The sequence below is a fragment of the Chlamydotis macqueenii genome, chromosome 18, assembly GCF_036417535.1.
Source record: "Chlamydotis macqueenii isolate bChlMac1 chromosome 18, bChlMac1.mat, whole genome shotgun sequence".
NCBI classification, from domain to species: domain Eukaryota; kingdom Metazoa; phylum Chordata; class Aves; order Otidiformes; family Otididae; genus Chlamydotis; species Chlamydotis macqueenii.
The window spans coordinates 801099-824676 of NC_141573.1; the positions used below are offsets into that span (position 1 = coordinate 801099).

Genomic DNA, 23578 nt, shown 5'->3' on the forward strand with positions numbered 1-23578 from the left:
CAGCGGCTGGGCCCCCTCCTGTCCTGTCCCACCCCATCCCGGGACAGGTCCCGATCCAGGTTCCCGGGAAGCCAGGGGGGTTTGCCTCCCCCATTGGCTCCCCCCAGCCCAGGCGCCCGTCGCCCACCTCAACTGGCTCCAGCACCCTGCAGCCGCGGGAGCAAGGGAGGGAGCCGGACCCAGGGCAGGGTCGTCCCAGCCGGGAAGGAAACCGGGTGCAGTGCCCAGCTCTGTGGCTCACACCCCCACAGCTTCCTTTGCCCCAGCGCGCTCTGCCGCAGCCGGCTCGCTCCTCCGGCTTTGCACCTTCCCACACTGCGGGGATGCGCGCCCATGGCTGAGGTGGAAGCCATTCCTGCTGCAGCTGTAACCATCTACAGAGAAGCTGACTTGTTTCTTACCTCTCCAAAATGAAGGATGGTGATTACCCTACCTCCCAGCCCAAAGCTGAACCCACACCGATGGCCTCCCAGCGATGGCTTCCCTTGCCGACCGCCCAGTCTAGCACCCAGCTCTCCCCCAACCCACATCAACTCAGGAGCGAAACGTCAGACGAGCTCAGGCAGGCTCCGCACAAAAAGGCTCCAAGGTGAGACATTAAATCAACGGCGCGCTAGGGAGAGTTGGCAGCGCCAGCCCTGCCCCGGGCAGGGGTCTGCTCGGACCCCTTTGGGAAGAAACCCCTCTGCAACCCCCCGGCTGCTCCTCGGGGTCTTCGCAGCGGATCCAGAGGACAGGAGAGGACCAGGATGCTCGTGAAGCCTGTCTGCCCCAATCCCACCGTACACCCCAAATTCTGAGTCACGCCTCAGGACAAACGCAGCTCCAGACACAGACCAGACCGCCAGCGCATCGCACGAGGGCCAAAGCAGGAGGAGGGAGCAGCCCGCAAGTTCTGGCCTGCGTGACGTCTGAGCGTCCCCTGAACCCTGCGGCTCCAGGCAATTTCAGGAGCAAAAGAGCAGCCACGGGCTTCGGAGGCTGGAGCAGGAGTTTCCTCATCCCCCCGTCAGAGCCGGGGGCTGCAGGGTAGAGCAAACCCAGGCGACAGCGTGCGCTGTGCAGAGATCCCGGTTACAGCGCGCACCACGCCGAGTAGCGTCTCCGAGGAGCTCTCAGCCGTGCCACCGGCCTCAACGCTCAGAGCCCAGCCACCCTGCTCCTCCCGGCACGGGATGAGTGTACGGCCACAGAGCGGGCTATGGCCACGCAGCGGGGTGCAGCCATGCGGGACACCAGCGCGGGTCCACATGCACCACAGGCTCCAAACACCGTTTGTCTGCTCAGGCGGCAGCAGAGCAGCGACACTGCACCCGGGCACTTGTCCCTCGCGCCGGCCGGGCAGCGTGGGCTCCGCGGCGCCGAGCCCGGGCAGGATGGCTGATGGACCCTCACGTCGCAGCCCTGCCTTTTGCTGCTTGCGATGCCCTCGTTGCTACCGCACCGCAGGCGTGCGCGGCTCTGAGCGCCGGAGAAGGAGCCCCGCTCCCCGCCAGGAGAGCACACCTTGTAATGAGACAGATAACGGCAAACGACGACAACAGACCACCGCGGGGAACGGCACGGACCGCTGCTCACGGACAGCGGGAGCTCCGGGGCCTTCCGACCGCTCCTCCGCACGCTCCCCGGAGCCGTCCCCGGAGAAAAACCCAGGAGGAGGAGGGAGAGAGGGAAGCTGCCGAGGGCAGCGGGGTCACCCCACTGCAGCCCTTCTCCCCAGGCACCGCAAGGCGCTTGGCAGCTCTGCGGGCACGGACCAGAATTCCCATCGATGCTCCCAAAGAGGCAGGCGGGAGGCAACGCGCTCCGTGCAGGACGAGGCCAAAGCCGCAGCCGTGCCATGGGCACTGGTCTGCGCTGGGAGCACGGCGAGCCCCGTGCACAGGCACGGGGACAGCACCCACCACAAGCGCCGGGCCATGGGGTCCACATGGCCCCCCGGGAGGGACACCCCGGCCCGGCACCAGGCCAGCACCCACTGCACCCCGAGGGAAACTGCTGTGGGGGCAGCGGGAGCAGAGATGCGGGAGGAGGGCGGGGGCTGTGGGGAGCGCATCCCAGAAGGAACAAGGAAAAGAAACCCAAACCCAAGTCATTCACGGAGCCACCCCGGCCGAGCAGCGAGCGCAGCTGCCAGCACGCCCGTCCAACGGGAAGACCCCGCGCACATCCAACAGGACCTGGGTGCCGCTCCGCACCCTCACCCACCCTAAATTCACCTCAAAACCAGATGTCCCCTCGTGCAGCCAGGCTTCGGTGCGCGCGCGCATGTGTTTCCATACCAGGCTTTAAATGAGGTCTTTGCGGAGAATTTACAATTCCCCCATGGCCTCAATCTTGCAAAGATTGCTTTTTTAACACTGTTGGGCTTTAATTCTAATAAGCCTCCTCTTTATTACGGAACCAGGTCACATTGCCTTGACACCGCAAGAAAATCTTTCATCGGGAAGGAAAACAGAGAAGGGAGAAGAGAAATAAAGGGGGGGGGGGAAGGGGAGACAAACAAACAAAAGCTGCTCACTTCATCCCGGGGACTCCTGGACGCGGGCGAGCCGCCGGCAGGCCAGCAGCGGGGCTGCCGGGGAGAGGTGCCTTCCCGCAGCGCCGCGCGCACCCCCGAACGCGCAGAATTATTTCTGGTGCAGCTTCACCTCCCACGCAGCCTCCCACCCTCCGCTGCTTAAAAATGCCGAGAGGAGCAGGAGGGGAAGCTTGACAAAACTTTGACAGACATAATGAGGACAGAGATCAGCCCTGCCCTGGCTGGCCGGCGTCCCCAGCCCGGCGCGGGGCTGCTGGTCACCTGCCCGGCACCGCGGGGACGGGAAGCAGCACAGGGGACGGAGCGGCAACGAGACCCAAATGCCCCTGCCAGCAGAAACCAAAGCCCTTCGCTGGCAGGAGGAGGCGGCAGCACGGCTTCTCGTTCCCATCGAACACAACTGGTCGGATGTTGGTTTCCCTTCCGGAGGCTCCCTGCCCTCCTGTGTCCCAACCAGCGCCCAGCCCCATGGCCGGTCAGGGTGCAGGGTTCTGCCTCCTCAGCTCCCCAGCTCCTAGGGCTTGCCTGGCTCCAGATGCGCTATCGCAAAACATCTCCCGTCGCTCTCTCACACCACAGCCATCGCCATGGAAATGGGCTGATCTCACACCCACCCGGCTCCCTGCCCTGCACCCCCAGCTGCCCAGCGCAGGACGGGGAGAGGGCTCACTGGGGCTCGTTAAACCCCTGTCAGCTCCCAGACATCGAGGCCCCGTCACCCAAAACACAGAGCGAGCCAGGACCCCGGTGTGCCAGTCCCTGCGCCCAGCACCTCTCGCCACCTTCCCCTCCTGTCCCTCTCAGGCCGGGTAGTCAGCCCCCGCACCCCACAGGTGCCTCGTGTCACGCAGCGGGGAACGTCCCAGGCTGCACGGATGCACAGCGGTGCGTGTCTGCGGCACACCACAGGGACCTCGCACGCTGCGAGCCCGTTAATTCCCGTCACCGACGGCCCGTGGCGCAGCAGCCCTCTGCCCCGGCGGAAAACCGTCCCGCGGCACGCGGGGGCTGCACAGTGATGGGGGGGCCACAGTGGCACGTCCCCTGCAAGAGAAGTGCCCGACCAGCACGCCCCCGGTCCCCGATCTGCTTCGGGGGGGGCTGAAGGAGCCGAGAACGCCGTTCCCGGGGTCGGCACGGGACGGGGCTCCTGCACCGCAGCCTCTCCCCCTGCAAGCACGGCTGGGATGGCGGTGGCGGGGGAGGCCAGGGCTGCTCCGAACAGAGATGTTTGAATCCTCAACACCAGCAGCTGCACTTAAGGCGAGAGGAGGCAGGGAAGCCATGCACAGGAGTAACCATGGCAACTTCACGGAAGTTAAATAAAAACTTCTTTAAAAAAAGATAACGAGGTCCCTGAATCATGCTTTATCAGCTCTGCTGCTATAAAGATCGAGATGCAGTCAGCTCAGGATTCCTAATTACTGCTGCAATATACTGGAGATAGCTTTATTTAAAAACCTGGCTGTGTGTACAGCAGTTCAGGGCCTCTCCACACCGGGATTTGCACACCCACCAGGCACCTTCCCAGGCGGATTCGCCTGCGAGACCCCCCCCCCCCCCCCCAACAAGGCCTGCCCGCACGGCTCCTCTGCTGCACCCCATCTCGCGCGGGGGGCATGGGGAGACCCCCACCAGCATCGCCGCCACGCCACCAGCACACCCGCGCGCCATGCACTGCCAGAGCCTCCCGAACGCAGCGGCAGCGCTGACACTGACCCAGGCCCCCCAAACACAGGGTGGGGAGCAGGGAGCGCTCTGGGGCCCGTCCTGCCCTGGGCGCCCTCCGTCCGCCCCGGGGATGTGGGGCAGGGAGAAGCCGGCTGCCGCCCACCCCAGCCCCTGCCCGCACCCTCTCAGCGTGGCCAACCCCAGCCCGCACTGCCGCCGCGGCGCAAACCCCCAGCACGGCGCTGAAAGCCCCCAGCACATTAGCGTGCGTCCATCTGGACTGTGGTTGCCGGCCTAAAACGAATTTTTCTTTCTTACTGGCCAACTCGCGAGACGTCACACTGGACAAGAGGATGCTGGGCCTTCTGCCAACGAGAAGGGTGCGCCGCGTGCAGGTTTAAACAGGCACTTGGATGCTTTATTTTCACAGTTCATGCTAAGACGAAGTGAATTATGTGTATTATTTACTGCGTTCTTAAACTCATTTAATTCAAGCTGATTCTGAATGGAAATTAATATTCAATTAAAATGTAGGGGGAAAGCGAGCATTTTGAAGCAGATTATTAAGTAAAGCTACGTTGAACACGCTGGAAGCATAGATATCTAGAAACAAGTTCTGTATCTTCAAGTGGATTTACTCAGCGAAGGAAGTATCGTCTGTGCTCCAGGAACTGAGAAACCAGCTAGCACGGTCGAGATTTTATCTCCGATTCTCACATCTGTGTTTCACCCAGAGCTTGATTAAGAGTTTAGAAATCTGGAAAACTCTCCCTTTTTCTCTGGCTCCCTGCTTTAGAATTAATTGTTTATCGATCCGACAGGAGGAAAACACTCTCTCCCAGCGGCAGAGGAGGTGAGCCCATTGTTGTATCACTTCCATAAATCCCGGCTGCAGTGCCTGCCCCTGGTCCGCTGATCCCGGTTTCCCTGCCCCTGGTCCCCTGATCCTGGGTTCCCCGGCCACGCTCACGCCCTGCTCGCCGGCTCCTCGGGGTCCAGCAGACCGCAGAGCTCGGGCCAGCGCCCCGATTCTCAGCTGGGAGACACCCCGCACCCATCGGGCTGCCCCGGGGAGCGCCTGTGGTCCCGCTCGAACCCCACCGAGTCCGGCTCCTCTAAATCCCATTTTCACGCACCTCCCGCATCCCCAGGCAGCCCGGCAGGGCCCACACCAGCACAGGGTTCCTGCGATGCTCGGGAAAAAGCAACAGCAAAGCACTTGGAGAAACCACTTCTCTCAGCACCCCAACCCTCCGGACCCCCTCCCTGCCGCTGCAGGACCCCCCCTCGGAGCCCCCAGAGCGATGCCGGACTGAGCACCAGCGCCACTCTCCACCTGGGAAGCTCCCAGTAGCAGAAACAGCTTCAGTTTTTGAGCACTAAAGCCAAAAAATAACTCCGGGGGAAAAAAACCTCCACAGCATCAGAGCTGTGGAGCTGCCACAGCCCGGTTCCCCCCGCACTCCCCGGGTCGGGGTCTATCGCAGGGCCGCGTGCCACGGCTGGAAATAAACTAACGGCTCTCCGGCCACGCTGGCCAGGGAACACGGCTGGAGCCACAGAGGGGAACGCAGCCCGAGAGGGAGCCTGGGCCAGCACGGCTGGCAGGACCGGGACGTGGGGAGTGACACAGAGAGGAATTTAAAATTGCACAGATCCCGCTGTGTCACCGAGACGCGCACGCATCAGATAACGGAACACGAAAAGGGATCCCGCGCTCGTGTGCTCATTTCTACCCATGAGAAGTTCAATCCTGTCTCATTGGGGAGACACAACGATGCCTGGAGCATCCGAGCACGAGCTGAGCAAAGCAGAGAGCTAGCTTCAGACTGGTTTATTAAAAATAAAGTTCAAAAAAAAAATTAATCTCAATAAATAATGAAATAACAGAGAATAAAATTTTGCTTCCTCATCTGGTATCTCAGTCTGTCAATTAATCTGCAAGAACGCACATCCCGAAATACCTCAGATGATCCCAGCAGAAAGCCCTGGAACAGCAGGGACACCAGCACCTGCCCGTACGGCACAAGGCAGGAGTGGGAAAAGCAGCTGCTGCAAGCAGCCCCGAGCATCCCAGCCCAGCATCCCGGCAGGAGAAGGCGCCTGAGCTTGCAGCTCGGGGTGCAGGTGCTCCCCCAGGAGCGGCCGGAGCCGACTGCAAACAGCGGGGCAGGAGAGGGGCTGGGGTGGCAGAGGGTCACCACGCGCCGTGAGCCCACACACGTGAAAACACATCCCCTTCCCCCTTTGCTGCACTCGTCGCCGATGGGCAAAAGGCGCTCAGGCCCATCCAAAAGCAGGCGGCTCCGCGCATCGCTTCCAACCCGGCTGCGACACCGGCTCACCCCGCCGCCTCGGGAAAGGCGCCTCAGCCTCCCCACCTTCTCGTTCCAGATGGGCAAAAAGGGGAGATGCTGCCGACCAACCCACCGCCCGCCCCCCGGCTGACTGCTCCACGGGGACGCCCGAGCAGCCCCAGGCTCCCAGCGCCATGCGACGCCCGCTGCGCGCGTCCACGGCCACGCCGCCTCCACCGAGCTCCGTCTCAGACCTCACCACTGGCTCCCCTTCCACATCCACCGTCGTTTGAAAAGAGCAAATCGTTCACAAGAACTAATTACTCAGCGTACTCTCACCCCATAAGACCATAAATTAAAAGAGAACTCAAATAAATTAAGGAACTTCCCCCACGCTGTTTATTATCTCAATAACCTTCAGAGGCATTCATCCACAGTCAGCTGATCCATTTGAAAAATTGTGACGACAAACTAATTTAGTAAATGCACACGCTTCAAACCCTTCATTTAGACACTGAATGAGCAAAAATGGCCCGTGCTGGACGAGCTGCTCGAGATGCGAGTCTGGTGGGGACACGTGTGTCCCCCCGCACGCCCATGCCCAGCCCCACGTACCCCAGCCCCGCTCCTGCGCTCCCTGGGGATCCCTCTCGGGCACCGCAGCAAACAAGCAAAACCGTCCCAGCCAGGGCAGAGAGGAGAAACCTGCAGCGCAGGACGGGGTGGCCAAGCATCAGCTGCCAGCGCGGCGAGATCAGCCCCACCAGCGCGCAGGCTGCGCGGCCGTCCTGCCACCGGGACGTGGACGAGAGATTGAGGACGACGCGTTCTAGTGACAGGAGACAGAGACAGGAGCGCGGCTGGGAAAGAGGCCCCAGATCTTGAAAAGGAGGAGAACTGCCAGCCCTCGCCAAAAAGGGACTGCGTATGCGGGGAACATATGGAGTTCGTCTGACTGGCCGCGTTTGGGAAACAAAGGCTTGAGGAGCCAGTTTTCCAAAGGCAGCATGACCCAGAGCAAGGGGCAGCATCCTAAAACATCCTAACGCCCCCCACCCTGCCTGGGCCCCTCTCGCTCAGGAGCGGCGGGAGGGGAAGGGCCGGGCACCGCAGCAGCCCTGCGCCCAAGCACGGGGGTGCCCACGAGTGACTCCAGCCTCGCGCCCCGACGGCGCTGCCCCACACCGAGCCGGCTCCCAGGGAGAGGTCTGGCAGTGGCAGCTCCTCTGGTTCTGTGGCATCTGTCCCCACGTGGGTCCGAAACCGCAGGATGGAGGGACAGGTGAGATGGCCGGGCTAGGGGCTTTTCCGTCCCGTCCCACTCCCTCTGTGCCCCTTCGGGTGCCTGGGGCTCGGCCCTCAGCGACAGCGGTCACATCCCATGTGAGCCCCAGCCGAGCCCCAAGAGCAGCCGAGGGTCACCCAGCGCTGCCGCAGAGCCCTCGTGCACGCCTGTGCCGAGGCTCTGTGGTGCTGGACATCCCACAGATTGCTTCAAAGGAGAAGGGGTCGGGCGGCGGGGGGGGGAAGAACCAACATCAAAACCCACACTCCTGTATTTTCTGTGAAACAACCAGCAGCCTCGCCACAGCTCCCGGAGCCGAGAACGAGTTCCCAACGACGCCAGCTCTGGGCAGCCCTGACAGCCCCAACCCGCTGCAACCGTCCCTCCGCAAAAATTATCAACCCCAGGCTCTCGCTGCATCTATTACCCAGGAACACAGCCTTCACATCTCGCTTTGTGAGGCTTTACCACGCCTCAACCGCTTCAGCCTGAGACCAGGAATCTCTCTGGGGGACGGATTGCCTTCCCCGGTGCCTGTGCAGCACCCGCACAGCGAGGCCTCCGGCCCGGCCGCAGCCTTCGGGCGCCACCGGAACGCGGATGACATCGGGGTGGTGAATGTGTCCTGGCAGCACTGCACGACGAACCGCCAGCCCCAGACACCCCGGAGAACGCTAGGCAGAACTGGCAGGGGGAAAAAAAGAGGAAGGCTTTCCCCGACCTTGCAGCACACAGAGACCGGGGGCCGCCCCAGGCTGCGCCCCCCAGGACTGAGCCCCCCTGCCCAGCTTCCGCAGAGGCAGCCAGTGACTTCGAAACCCTCACGAAAGGCAACCGAAAACAGTCGGTGATGTGAATGTCATGCTTAGTGGAGTGAGAAGCTGAGAAATCTCTGCCTCCCCACTCATCCCTCCGCCCGCGCATGCACAGGCGCCAGCAAAGCCTCCCCAGGCTGCTCCAGCGCGAGGGGCAGCTCCGCGCCCCCAGCCCCTGCCGCCCCGCTGCCCGTCCCGATGCCCCATGCCTCAGCAGCGCGGCTGCTGCCGGATCCCCGGCCGCGTTTGCTGATTTCAGGCTGGAAGCCGGGCATCTCCCTGGAAGCGCTCGCAGGGCACGCTGTGGGCTCCTGGCACCCACACCGACGGGCAACGGCGCTGGGATAACGGCGCTGGGTGCTGCCACCCGCATCACAAACAAACCCCAAAGGCCTTCGCCGTCCCCATGCAGCGAGTCCCTACCGCGGCGGCACGGCCAGCGCGTCTCGCGAGGGAACTCCTGGAACAGGCAAGGGTGGGGGGAACCCAGGAAAACCGCCCGGCTCCGCCCGTGGGCAGCGGGGCCGCGCTCGGCCCCACGGCTTCGCCCCCAGCCCCAGCGGGAGCCTCTCCTCCTCCTCCTCATTAATCCAGACGCCACCGCGCCCAACTTCTTCTCACCATTTACCTTCACCTGGAGGCTGTGATTTTAATTAGCGCAGCGTCCCTGCTAACAACAGCACCTAATTAAGACATCTGTTAAGAACCTATAACGCAAACTTAATGAGAAGTTGTGCCGGAACGCCCTCGCAGCAAAGCCGAACGCCGCCCCCCCCCCCGCCGTTAACGGGTGGGCTCCGTTACCGGACCCGAGCTCAGGCTCCCAGAGCGGCGCCGCCCGCCGAGCCCAAACCCCATCCCGGAGCGCATCGGGACAGCTGCCCACGGCCCCCCGCCCCCCCGGAGCAGACTCCTCCGCCGCTCCCCGCTCCCGGTGCCGCCGGGCGGGGATGCGGGGATGCCGCGGTGCCCGCCCGCCCCCCCCCATCCCCAGTGACTCACGCGCTCAGAGGTCCCCGCCGCGGCGGAGGCGCAGGGCAGCCGCGGGTCCCCGCCCGCCCAGCGGCATCTCCCGAGCGGCGGCGGCCGGGGGGCGGCAGGAGGAGGCGGCGGGGCCGGGCTCGCGGGGCCGGGCAGCCTCGCACGCGGCTGCGCCCGCGCCGCCGCCGCCGCCCCCGAAGCCGCCGCGCGATCGCGCCCGCTCCCGGCTGCCGCGGGGGTGGAGGGGAGGGGGCGCGTGCGGCCGCCCCCGCCCCGGTGCCGCCCCGCCGCGCCCGCCCCCCGCCCGCGGTCCTCCCCCCCGCGCCCCTCCGACCCCCGCCGTGGGGCTGCCGGGGAGACCCGAGTGGGGGGGGGGCTGCCTGAGGCCGGACCCCACCTCCCGCTCCACGCTCAGCCCGCACTCCCCCTGAGACCCGCACTGCACCCCCTCCGCTCTCACCCGAGACGCGCGCTCAGCCCTCGCCCCACGCTCAGGACGCGCATCTCCTCCCGCTCCCACGCTCGCCCGGTGCCCAGGACCCGCAACCCCCGAGGGGCTCAGGGCGTGGCCCCACCCCGGTGAGGCGGCCCCCCGCCCGGCACACGCTCCCACCTCTCCTCCGGAAAAAAGGCAGCTTCTCCCTCCCCTACTCTCCCCCGAAAACCAGCACTCCGCAGCCGCGGGGGGCTTTTCCCACGCTGGCTGCTGCCCACGAGTGGGCAGGGAGCGGCCCCAAGGGCCTTCCCTCCATCCCCCTGCGGACGGGCAAGGAGCAGAGCCCTCGGTGATCCCAGCGCTGGGTGGGACACCCCACGGCTGGGTGGGACACCCACTCGAGGAAGGAGGTTTCCATTCCCCATTGCAAACGCTGGGAAACCCAAGGCAGCGCAGGAGAGCCGCGGGACACAGGTCTGCCGCATGCCCCGGATTCGCGACGGCTCCCCGGGTGTCAGCCCCTCGCCCTTCCTTCTCTCTAAATCTGGTGTAAGGCCTCCGGGCAGCAATCCCAGTGCTCCCAGCTGGAAGCAAGAGCCCTTCCCCGAGCATTACACAAAAGCGGGCCTCTGAGCTCTCTCTCACCCAGGAAGGCGGCGCAGGCCGGCGTTGTCGCATCCTGCCCATCATTGGACATCCCCTCGCGCTGCCCTTCCTCCCTGGCTCGGAGATGCCATCTCTCCAAAACGGTTGTGAGCTGCCCTGGCAGTGCCGCGTCCCCTGCGCCCGAGCCCCCCAAAGTCACACAGCACAGCGGCGGCAAACTGCTCCCTGCCAGTGTTACCGCAAGGGGCTCAGCACCCTTTTCGGGCTGACGTGATCCATTTGTGGCTCCCAACAGTCAAATCTACAGTGACACCCCCCCCGCCAAGCTCTCCTGAACACCCACAGCCTGTTGAAGCCTCGCTCACTGTGAACCTGGCACAGGGTCCATCAACAAGGCTTAGCCAGATCCCACAGAGCCCAGTGCAGCCCCCGGGAACGGGCACGCTCCCCCTGCCCCCCCCCACTTTCACTTTCCCCCCAAGGGCCCTGAGGAACGCTGCAGAAAACCATCAGGGTTACGCAGAGCCGCAACGCGAGCGAGGGCTGCGAGACACGCCAGAGCACCTCATCCATCTCGACATCCCCTTCGGATGACACGCGGGGGTATTTTTAGCCCTCCCGGCAGCAGCAAGCGCCCGCGCCCGGCCACGCTGTCGAGCGGCAGCAGCCCTTCTCCTCGGGAGCTGCCAGACAAAGGCAGCGCTCAGCCAGGAAGGCTCCGCGCTACGCCCCGCTGCGCTCCGCTCTCACGCTTCGCTGAGGCTGGCGGCGCTTTAGGCAGCAGATCTGGAGAAGGAGGAACGGGGAACGCAGGAGAGCGCAGCTCGGCAGAATCCTCTCCGCGTTTCGAGCCTGCCATCCGGGTCCCTGCCGACATCTGCTCCCAGAAACGCAAACTGGTGCCCGCTCGGGAGGTGCAGCCCTGCCAACCAGGAGGGGAGCGGAGCGGAGGTGACGCTGCGGGATTGCCAGGCGGCCACGCGCTGCCCGGCATGAAAAGACCCCAGCCTGGCAGCGGGGCTCGCGTCCGTGCCGGGAAACGCCGGGAGGGGAACCCACCCGGGAAACGCGCCTGTGGGTCTCCAGGAGGGCGAGCAGCTGAACCCGGCCGCGGGAGAGGAGGAAGAGGAGGAGCAGACGGGAGATAATGGCAGAGCGCGCGAGAGCGACGGTGAGGGAAGGGAAGCCGTTAGAAAAGCACAAGTCCACAACCCCCTGCCTTTGACAAGGCTTTTAGGGGAACCAGGGGGAACAAATATTAACCTGGAAAAAAAAAATATTTATTTTTCTCTGTTTTTCTTCGCTTATTTCACAGCCTGTTTGCCATTTAGAGCCTGCCTTTGGAGGAAGCCGTGCCTGCTAAATTACTGCTGCTTTTTTATTTTTATCCTTAACGACAACAAGGTTTTCCTTCTCCTAACTGTGGCTGGAGCAAAGAGACAAGTCTTGTTGCGGCTCTGGCAGGGGATTTTCCTGAAGGCAGGCGCCGTAAGCAGGACGCGGAGCAAGACCCCGGTGCCCAGGGATCCCCACGGACTGGTCCCCATGCCTCCCTCCAGCGAGAACAGTGCCGAGCAGCCCGGCCCCATCCGCAGAAATCACCTCAGAGGAGCAACGGGCACTTGTGTCAGGAGGAGGCGCGGGACACAGGCCCCTCCAAGGCCTCGGCTGGGGCTCCTGGGCCCCCTCGCCTCCGAGATGCCCAAACGAGGTCTGGTCCTGCCCAAAGAGGGGACGGCAGCAGCGCATTCAGCTCTGACGCAGCGCCGGCAGCTCGAGCCCCGCATGTCCTGCCGGTGCGGGTGGCAGGGAGCCCTCGGCACGACCAGGGCCGGGGGCGCGGGGCCAGCTGGAGCGTTCCCCAGAGCGCTGCCGGAACACCGGGTACCTGCGCCGTCCTTGGCTGTGGTGATGGAGACGGGGGGATGACATGGCAGGACCCAGATTATTTTTTTTTTTTCCGGCAAGTGTCAGATGCCCTGACCCAAAAAACCTGAAGCGGAACGTGCAATAGCCAGCGCGGAGCTGAAGGCACGTCTGGTCATGAACGCGCTCAGCGCTGGAGAGAGGCGAAGGGAGACCCACACTAATGCGCTCTGAAATAATGCTTTTTAAAATATAATTTACGATATATTTCATAGCTGAGTTATGCAACCTAATGAGCAAATCTAGAACATAATTGTCACTGCACATTAACAGCAAAATCCCGAACCTCTATTATCCTAACGAACTTATTAAATCAGGGAACATTGCACCGCATAAGTCGATCGCTAAAGCGATGCCAAGCTCAGGAGAACAATCTGATAGCCACGGCGGGGGAGACGGCATGGGGGCGGGCAGCCGGGGGCACACGCAGTGCGTTTTAAATGCCAAACGCGTTCACGTCTGCACTGCAACGCCGCACCCACGGGTGTCACGCAGCCTCTTCCCCTCTTCCAGGAGCAGGTGGGCAGGGGGCTGAGGCCACCCCTGCACGCGGAGCCCAGGACCCTGCCCAGCAGGATTTCCTCGCTACTGGGATTTCCTCGCCCCCGAGGAGCTGGCGTGCGGCAGGGACTGCAGGGCAGAGCTCGTTCCCGGCCGCGGGACCGCAGCCACCCGCGACGGCACGTATTTCCATGGAAGAGCATTTGCTCCCACAGCAGGACGAGGCACGTGAAGGCTGGCAGGGGTTTCGCCCTCCAGCCCCCGGCTCTCAGCTCCCATCCCCACCCTGTGCCATCCCACCAGCACGGGCGCTCCGTCCTGACCAGGCTGTTAAAGGTGAAATCGGGCGAGCCCGGGCAAACCTGGAAAGGTGTCCATGCAAACACCCCGAGCGAAGCGCGCCTCGCACCTCAGCGAGGTGATTTGACACAGCACTAATTATGCAAATTAATCATCAGTAAATCAGGCCCTTGTTTATTTCTTTATTTCGCGGTTTGCACAGCAGGCAGGAGGAGCGCCGGGAGAGACGAGCGGCTCTGCCTCGGCTGGGCAGAAGCGTTCAGCAGCGTGTTGCGTGATCTGACCCCGCCACGTTCTGTCTCAGATTAAGCTCTGGATTGATCTGCTGGTACCGCACCGCTCATAGCTCTCAGTGTGTCACAGCAGCTAATGAACCGTGCCAGGGACACGTCTGTAACTTGCTCTTAGCCACCTCCATCAGGAAGAGATTTGGTTTTTTCCCTTTTTTTGCTCTGAGGTTCTAAAAGTTGTAAAAATCAAACAAAACACACACAAAAAAAAATCCAACCCAACCAAATCCTCAGCAGCAAACATCCCTACTGAAAGCCAAGCACCTGGGTGACTTCCCTCCATCCCTCCCCTGGGACCGGGCTCTGAAGCGGCCACAGAAAGGCTCTGGACAAGTCACCCAATCCCCGCTGGTTTTCCCCAGCCCCGGCTCGCCAGGAGCAGGTTCCTCCCCTCCCCAGACCCTCACTCTCCGGGCAGGGACGCTCACGCCGTCCTCCGACGACTCCATCCGCAGAACCTGCCCCAGCCAGCGTCCCCGAGCCAGGCTGCCAGGAGCGCCTGCGCCCGTCCCATCCTCCCCACCGCCGCAGCCGGGATCCCGCTCCAACGCAGCCCCGGCACGGAACGGGGAGGCGGCGGGAGGAACCTGAGCGCAGCGGCAACCGAGGGCCGCTGGCCTCCAGCCGTGGCCACCACGTGCCCGCTGCAGGGAGGCAGCGCTTTCAGCGGGAGCCGAGCTCCCCTTCACTCCAAACGCAGCGCTTCAGGATCACGGAGACAACTCTATCAGGGGAAGAAGAGCTAATTAAATTTACTGGGATCACTGAAGAGGAAATTATTTAATATTCTGCGTAGAATTTAATATCTGAAAGCATGAATGGCCTTGTTCCTTCCCAACACTGAGTTTACACTGCGCAGCCAGCCCCGCCGCTGAGGGACAGGCAGGGACGGGGGAGGACGCTGCCTGCGAGGAACCACGCTGCCGGAGCCGCGGAGAAACAAACAGCGGGAAAGCAGAGCGGCGCTGGAGCCGCGGCCGTGTCCCCGGGTGCTCCCGGCGGAGCAGCAGCTCCACGATCCAGAGAGGAGCAGGCTCCCGAGGGGCTCTGCCGGCTCCTCTGCGCGAGGATCCCATCCACGGCCGCTTCATCGCGCAGCTGCTGCTCCCCGGTGAGCACCCGCATCCGCGTGGGGCCGTACCTGCTCGTCCCATTTTAACAGCCAGAACATTGTGACATCTTAAATCCCCCCAGTTTGTGCCTCTGTCCAACGTGGAGCCTGGATGGCCCCCCAGTGCTGGCCCCGTGTGCCACTCGGCCAATGATGGGGCCAGGTCTCTGCCGGGATGGGGACCCCTCCAGCCCCCCAAGCCCCTCTCCACCTTCCCTCGGGCCAAACCCAGCTACAGGCAAGGTGCAGTTTGGCAGCCCAGGCGCTGTGGGTCCCTGCTCCGACTGACCCCCGCCGTCCCCGGAGCCTCGGCAGAGCCAGCATCGCTCGGCAGAGCGGCACAGCGAAGCCCCCGGCCCCGCAGCCGCAGGGTCTCAGGCCCCCAGGGCAGAGCCCGAGGAGGGGTCAGCCTTGTGCTGGGGACCCCAGAGCTCCGGCCCCTCTGCTCCCTGGTTCCCTTCTCCTCTCCCTGCCCTGGTAACGTGTATCTCTCTCACACATGAAAGCGATTATGAGTAGCAATAATTCTGCTTCTGTATTTATGTCACCAATGCCTTCAGCAAATTCCTGCAACTGCCAGCATGGAAGCACCAGTACCTCTGCAAAAGACAAAGCAATTATTTCTAAACATAGCTCCCTTTCCGGCGTTGTCACCAGCCACACTACCGAAACCCTGGGCCGTTGTCAGCAGCTTTCTCTGAGAAGAAGACACACAAAACCTCAGATGCAGTGGCATCAAGCAAGCAAACACATACAGCACCCGCAGTCTCGCCTTCCGCACCCCGCAGCACCCTCCCTGCGCCCCGGCAGGGCAGAGTACATCGCCTGGCCCTAAATGGCACAGTGGGGAGCGAGGCAGGTCCCGGCCTGCAGCCGGGGGCACGAGGGGGCATCGCCCAGGGACAGCCCGGGACGGGGACATCGTCCTGGCAGCATCTGGGACTCCCCGGTCCTGCAGAGCTCTGGAGCCGCCCCTCAGCACCCATCGCTGCGCCGGCCGGGTGACAGGGACCCAGCTGGGGACAGCGGTCCCGGGAAGAGGTGCTGGTTTGCAGGGGAGGGATAAGGGACGCACTGAGCGCAGAGGCCGGGAGCTTCTCCCGGGGGTCCCTGCGGAGCTGACGAGCAGACGCAGGCTCCCTGCCATGGAACGAAACCAGCGGGTACCTGGAGGCAGCGGCACACCTGGGTGCCCTACAGATCCATGGCTGGGGGGACATTTAACCGGCTCTTTTCAACGGGACTGTGCGCGGAAAACCCCCGGAACGGTAGCTCCCCCGCTGTGCGTGGCTTTGCCAGGATGCCCAGCGGCATCCCAACGCTCATACAGGGCAGCAGCAGCGCCGTACGAATGCGTCGCGCACGCAGCCCCGTCCCTGGGAGAGCAGCCCCCCGGGGAGGGGACCCCGGCCAAGGGACACAGCGGAGGCAGGGGCGAGGGGCCAGCTGCCTACAAACCGCCCTTAAAAACATTTTCATAACTTCTCATATCCAACCTACAGTAGCACCACCAGTAATTAACCACTAAGTTTTAATTAAACATTGATTAGCAACTAATTAGTCTAATGATTAGTCACCTGAAGGAGACAAAGCAAAATACTGGGGCTGCCAAGACAGGAGCAGGAGAAGGCAAATGATGAAAGATGAGAGGCGGCTTAAATTCCTTCTCTGCCTCCTTCCGGGCCAAACGTTTTCTCTTGTTTCGGTCCTTTATAAACGAGGCTTCCACGTGAATTTTCCTAATTGTGGCAGGTCTGACAGAGCGCAAGTGAGCGCTGTGGAGGAGAGTGATGCTTTTCATCTTCCCCATCAGATCCCAGCCTGGTAGCGCAGCTGAGGAGCCTTTCCCCGCTACAGGAGGCTCCATCTCCATCGCCGTAACAGAGCCAGGGGGACTTCTGTGCCTTTGCTCCCGCAGCATCTGACGAGGATGCTGCCGAGCATGGGGAGCACGCAGGCAGCGCTTCCCCCCGGCCACGGCCTCGCGCCCCTTGGACACGGCTTTGCTCTCAGTTTTCCTGGACCCGCTTCGTTACCCCTGCCCGTTGGAGGGGTCTCCCATCGCTCTGGGACGGAGGAGGGAAATGCGGTGGCCAGTTCCCCACCTCCTCTCAAGGGACCCGGGCTGGAGACCTGCTCCCTTCCACCCGTGCACGGTCACGTCCTGGCGCAAGCCCCTCTCCCGGCCAAGCCCCGTGGATCCGGTACCTGAGCTCGCTCCGTGGCCCTGCCCGAGCCACAGTTGTGCCTCAGGCTGCTGCGCACACACAGCGAGCACTCCACGCGGGACACCCAGTTCACGTCGCACTGAAAACAGACTGCGATACACAGCCGTGCCCGCCTGCAGCTCTGCGCTCGCCAGGAGCCACGGCGTCACCAGGTCCTGAGAACGGCCTCTCCGCCTGCCGAGGACCGCTCCATGCAGGTGTTTGCCCTGCCGTCCCGGCCAAGCTCGGGGTATGATCAGGCTCTCGGGGTGATGCCGCTGCAGCCACCCGTCTGTCCTGGGGCAGTGACAGGACACAGGACACGCGGCCCGGCCTCCACCTGAGCAGGATCCCCCAGCCGAGGGGGCGCAGGACCCACAGTGGGGACGGGAAGGGTTAAATCCTGCACCCCCATCCCCTGTCTCCCACATCCAGCTGCAGAGTGCAGGTGCATTGATCGCTTCACACGTCTGTCAGACTCGATCGGTACAAATCGATGGGGTCAGGTCAGGGAGAGAGCAGCGGAGTGGATACCGGTACCCTCCTCCTCCTGCTGCCAGGAAGGGCACCCGCTGGGAAGCCCCGCAGCCTCCCCGGCTCCGGCACAGGCGCACCTCGAGAGCCCCCCAGCATAGGGGCTTCCCGATGCCCCGGGAGAGCCGGAGAAGAGGCAGGGGGAGCAGCAGCTGGCAAGGGCCTGGCTGCCACCAGCTCCTGGAGCAACCGGGCTGGGCTGGCAGCAGCCGCTGGGCCTGGCCATCCCGCAAACTGGGAGCACGAGCCCCAGCCGGGAGATGAGCAGCCATGCCGGGAAGAGCTCCCCGCCACCCATACGTCCCCCCATCCTGCGCACACTCGCCCAGACAATCCCAGCTATGCCCAGATCGCGTGCGCTGCATCCAGCTGAACGCGTGAGATCTGTCAGCAGCAGGGAGACAGCAGCTCCGTGCTTCTCTACAACGCAATCTGCTGCTTGGCTCCTCTGTTCCTCCCTCTTATGCAACTGCCAACTGCACAAAACGTAGAAGAAAAAAAATCCCCTAGATGCTAATTTATCCGAAGAGCTTGAGCAGGTTTGCACAAGGCAGCAGCTTCAGCAGGGAAAAAAAAAGGGAACAGCCACGTCTGAAACACTGCTTCGGAAACCTGCCCTCCCTCCCGGGACTCTGGCCCTCCCCAGCTCCCCACAAGGATGCCAGCCTGCATCCCAGCCTCCTGCCTCCATCCCAGCCTGCATCCCTGCCGCCATCCCAGCCTGCATCCCTGCTGGTGATCCCACAGTGGCAATCCCTCGGCACCTCTCACAGGCCGGGAGCGAGGCGCCCGCGTGAGCCCAGGCGCTGGGGGGAGCTCGCCCACAGGTCGCCTCAGGCCCCGCTGTAGCAGCCGGGGCAGAAGGGCTCTGGGCAGCCAGGCCGCCCCCCGGCTGTGCCCCCCCACCCTTCCTCCTGCCGGGGAGCCCAGCCCCAGCGCCCCGCACCAGGCTGCTCCCCTCTGGCAATTACAGGTTTACTGGTGCAAAACACAGTTTAATAGCAGTCGAGGCTGGTGGGATTGATTTTTTGTTTTGTTTTAAGTGCAGCTAATCTAATAGTTAATTTATTTAAATTGATAGGGCAGAGAGAATCACATTTCTATCTCCTCTGGACAGATTGGGCTGCGTCCGGCAGCCCCACGGAGCTGGAGAGCTGGGCTGAATAGCTGCCCCGAGCAGCTGGTAACACTTTTCAATTCATTACTGCCGTTTTAGCAAACAACCAGTGCGGGTTTTTCGTTAGCGCTGTGTAAGCTGGTACCGGCCCTAGCCGCATGCAGCAACGCTTTCCCTCCCGAAAAGCGACCCGCCAGAGCCAGCCCACCGGCAAGGGCTGGGGCTGCCCTGCCAACCCCCAGCCAGAAAAATGGGGTGCGGTGTCCCTGGGTGTGACGCCTGGCCTGCCCACCCCCTGCACTGCAGAGACCCCCGGGGTGCAGGGCTGGCACCCACGGGGTCGGCACCGCGCTGCCGCAGCCTGCGCCGCTCGCGCCCCAGCTCTCCCGCCCCGCGGCAACCCCGAGGAAGAGTACGTCGCCGTTACTCAGCACCCAGCTCTTCTGGTCCAGCCTGACCAGGAGCTCCCCCAAAGGCACCCAGGGAAGGGGCACATCCCTCTGCACCCCCCAGGAACCCTGCTTCTTGCCCCAGTGATGGAGAAGAGGGAGGCTGGCGGCAGGCGCAGGAGGGGCAGCGGGGCCAAGGCGGGTGGGGTGGTCAGGGCCTTGGCGGAGGCTCCTCGGCGGCTTTGCTCTGCGGGGAGAGCGGCAGTGGGTGCAACGGCCGCCCTGCTCCTGCCAAGACCCGCAGCCTGGCTCGGTCATCACCTTCCCGTGCCATTGACAGCGGATGCCGCTGGCTATTCCGTGCCTGCTGCAGGCGGCCCCACCGCTGCCACCACGGCTGCGGGAAAGCACTTTGTAGATTTGATTATGCAATCAGGGGCATCAGAAGTGCAACTTGTTGCCTGTTTCCCAGAGTAATTAATTTCATCTGTATTGAACAAATGACATAATTTGAGGATTTCTGGGTTATGGATTAAGTAAAGACCAGATGAGAGCATCCTCATTGGCTTGAAGATTAATTAACAGCGCAAGGGGAAGCCAGCTCTCTCCTCTGCAGGATTGCTTTGTGGGCGCATGTTTAACCCACCCGCCTGGCACCGCAGCTGCCGCTGAGGACATCGCACTGCCCTGCCACGGAGCAGCAGCACGGCCCGGGGATCAGGGCACAGGAGTCCCGGCCAGGGTTCGTTCCCATCCTGGGACACTGGGGACACCGGTGAATAAAGCCAAGCTTTATTTCAATAAACTCAAGTGCAGCCCCAGCCCTGGGACCCCTTCACCCAGTGCACCCCGAGCCCACTCACCCGCCTGGCACAGCTGGATCCTCAGCCCTTACATCTCACAAATCACATTACTCGAAAAATACAAACGCCACACAGAGCTCAAGCTCGCTCACAAACACAGAGAGACGGACTGCAGCCGCCTGCGCAGGGCAGACTCGGACGTGAGGGATGCAGCAGGATGGGGGCAGCCGGAGGGACCCCGGCACACGGCAGCGGGCACGGCTCCGCGCCTCGAAGCCTCTCCCAGCCGGGCAGGGTCTCTGGGAGCACTGGGGACAGCAGTGGGGCTCTGGAGAAGCTGGCTGCTCCCCCATCCCATCCCCAGCACCCTGTGACCGCAGCCCACTGCTCCTGCCCCGCTCCTGGGGCACAGACCCGGGCCGGGGATCTCCCCACGCACCCCTCAGCCTCGCTGCACGTTTTCCAAGGGGGGTCAGACAAACAGGGCTCTGAGTAGCGCTTGCTCACGAGCCAGGCATTTTATTTAACGTGCCTGGCAAGGCAGGATCAAAGATCCAGAGCAGCACCTAATTAATTATTTTCCTCTTCTCTGGTGCCATCCCCCAGCTGAGCACGAGCCCCGCAATGTAAAAGCCTCCCTTTCAGTGACTCCGCATAATGAGATGGATTTGGGCTCCAGCAAATTTGCTCAGTTTTATGAAGTATTATGCAAAAGTGCTGTGAAATTAAGTTCTGTCTCTGCTGTCACGCCACGGCCATCAGAGCGCTTTTATGTACGGCACTGAGACTAAAGACGGGAACGCGAGTCCTGGCTGCAGGGATGAGGCGCACGGGGAGAGGGAGGAGCCGTGCAACAGGGATGACATGGTGGAGGGTTAGACTGGGAGAGCGAGGGAACGCGAAAGCGGCGCAGACGAGGAGAGTCGCCAGCTAAGAGCCTGGAACCGGAGCGGCAGCAGCCAGGAGGCTCCGGGATGGGGAGGAGGGGAGGACAGGGAAGGCTCCCTTCTCCCAATTTCCCCCCTGCAAAGCACTCCGGCAGCCTCGGGGTGCTCCGCGCATGATCCCTTCCCTTCTGGGCAGCGTCTCCCCAGCGCCAGGAGAGATGCCCGGCACAGAAGGTGCTGTCTCAGCCTGGGGCAAGCAGAGCCCCCACGTCCCCTCCTGAGCCAGCTCCCTCGGCTGCCTGCCGATCCCTTCCTCCTCCTCCATCTCTTCCCAGCCCCGCTCCCTCTCCCTCTCCTCCAGCCCTGCTCCCCAGCATTTACCCCACAGTGATCTATTTTTCCCCTCAGTAGCTTTATAACCCATTTCCTTGCCTGACAGCAACGAAGTAGATGCTTCACTTCCAATCCCATGGCCCGTAAACACTGGGAAAAGAAAATGTTCTGAAGAAGAAAACCATCAAATCTGCACACAAAGGCATGCACGCCATGCGGAGGGACAGTCACGGAGGGCAGGGTGAAGCCGGGGAAGCATCTGGGCCCCTGCGCACGCTGCAGCCTCCAAACGCGCAGGCGGTGGGGCGATTTCCGTAAGGCAGGGCAGGGCGAGCTGCGCCCATCATCCCGCAGCCCTGAGACCTCCCGTGCCCGGGGGCAGCTCCCACGCTGCTGCCCCACCATTCACCTCGCAGTGCTCCGGCACTCTCAGAAAAATAAAATGGCCCAAAAAAAAAAAAATCCCAAAAGAGGCAGCAGCACCCTCTTTGTGGTGTACGGGATTTTTTGGTGCCTGGCAGGCCCCGAGCCTCTGGGGATGAGCATTGATAAATTGCACCTTCCAGTTCGCCGTGAACATCTTCACCTTCCCGGCAGCACGGCGAGGGGCGCGGCGGCTGCCCACAGTGCCCCGGCCGCCTCATGAGAGCTGCTCCCACACCAGCGCGGCGAGAGGCTCTCCGATGTACGAACCGCTGGGAACAGGAGCCCTGTGCCAAGGAAACTCGAGCAGACACACTTTCTAATTTCCATGACAACTGTAATGGGGTATTTGCTGGTTTGGGAGCGCAGGAACACACTCATTAGGCACGGAGCAAGATCAGCCGCTGCCACGAAGCCGCCCCAAGCGCAGGTCTGCGCTAACCCCGTGCCACGGTAGCCCAAGGAGCCGCTGGCCATCATGGCCCGCCACGGGATGTGCACCAAGGCCAGGGTCTGGGGACGACAGGAGTCCCTGCCCAAACGGAGCCAGGAATGCTGCCTGCAGTCAGGGCAGAGCGGGAACGGGACGGGATGGGAGCCTGAGCAACGGCTCCGGGGACGCGCAGCCCCTGGCTGCGGAGGGGCCACACCAGTGCACCGTCCCGCTTGGCTGCCCTGCGAGAGGGGCTGAGGGGGATCGGTGCGGAGGAGAAGGCAGCGTGGCCAAAATTAGCTCCTTCCCCATCCCTGGGGGAGCCTGAGCAAAAACTAAGCAACCACCAGTAACCGGTTAGCATGAGAGCACAAAATCCAGGCGATTACTGAAAAGCTTGGACATGGCTGCGAGTCCCACGGCTGCCAGCAGCATCCCCAAGCTATTAAGAGAAAAATCAAGATGTGGACAGAATTAGATTGGCCATAGGTGAAAAATGGCTCAATTATTTCCAGTGCCAGAGCCACAGAAGGACATTTCCCTCTGTCCCTCATCCACAACCTCCCACTAATTAGCAGACCTAGCAGAGAGAAAAACGCTCCAAGCTCTAGAAAGAGCAACAGCTAGAGACCCAGCGCGCCGCACGCCGTTTGTCTGCGCTGCGTAAGCCGGGCACAGAGCACCGCCCAGGCAAAGCCGCACCAGTCTGGAGGGGCTGGGTGGTGGGAGACGCTGGAGCTGATGTTTGCCCTCCGGCCCCGCTCTCGCGACACGGACGTCCCGGCTCAGAAAAGGGCTGTGCTGTCCTGCCCCAGCCACTGCGCCCACGCTGGCCCCTGCCCTGCTCCAACCACGGTCCGGTGGCCTTGCCCATCTGCGTGCCCTGGCACGGGGTAACAGCGCGTCCCCATCCGGGAGTGCCAAGCCCGTGGAGGCACTACGCGTGACCCACAGTGGGGGATGCAGACCTGGGCAAAGCTCCGAGCAGGATCAGCCCAGCCCAGCGCTCTGGGGACAGGCTGAGGGGCAGAGAACCGCAGGCACTCGTGCCCCAGCCCCTCCTCTCTCGGTCTATGCAGGGATCTTTTAACAACCGACGCATAAAACTGAAAAAAAGTTACCAGGAGGCCCTGCCCCCTCCCCAACAAACTTCAGAACGTGCTGTCATCAAGAAAAATGATGCTGGCAAGAGAGAAATCCGCTGGGGCTGCTGGCAATTTCCCAGGCTCCAGCCCCAATGAGTGTTTATCAATAATTTCAGGCTCTGCCTGTCGCAGCCGCTGACTGGGAGCGCAGGCAGGGAGCACGCGGGCAGGCAAGCGTCAGCGCAGCCGCGGGCAGGAGGCTCGATGGAAAGGGAAATCAATTAACGGCTCCTCAGGAATGGGGATTTGCCGGCATTACGAGGAAAGGTCTGTTCGCTCGGCGGTAGCGGGGAAACACTGCGACGAGCAACGGCTGCATGCACTGGAGCTGCCCATAGCCCGGCCCCGGCCGCACAGCCCAGGGCAGAGCCACCTCAGGCTCCATCCCAGCACCTCTGCACTGCCCAGGGGCCAAACCCAGCCCGCACATCCAACCCTCCCACCCCCAGAGAGGAGGGGAGGCCAGCTGGGTGCAGGCGGAGGGGTCCCGGTGGCGGGGGCAGAGCAGGGCACTGGCTCACAGGATGCGTGCGCAGGCTCTGTCGT

At 62.8% G+C, this 23578-nt stretch overlaps 1 protein-coding gene across 6 annotated transcripts in view; it reads right to left on the bottom strand.

Annotated features, from left to right (window-relative positions):
- Positions 1-23578, bottom strand: part of RBFOX3 (RNA binding fox-1 homolog 3) — a 140975-nt gene that overhangs the window by 99824 nt on the left and 17573 nt on the right. For 5 of the 6 annotated variants that reach the window (XM_086762725.1, XM_086762727.1, XM_086762726.1 and 2 more), the window contains exon 1: positions 9613-9719. The exons of the other annotated variant lie outside the window; for it this stretch is intronic. The gene's annotated coding sequence lies outside the window, so the exon portion shown is untranslated. Of the gene's footprint in view, positions 1-9612; positions 9720-23578 lie in introns of those variants that run through there. 6 annotated transcript variants of the gene reach the window in all.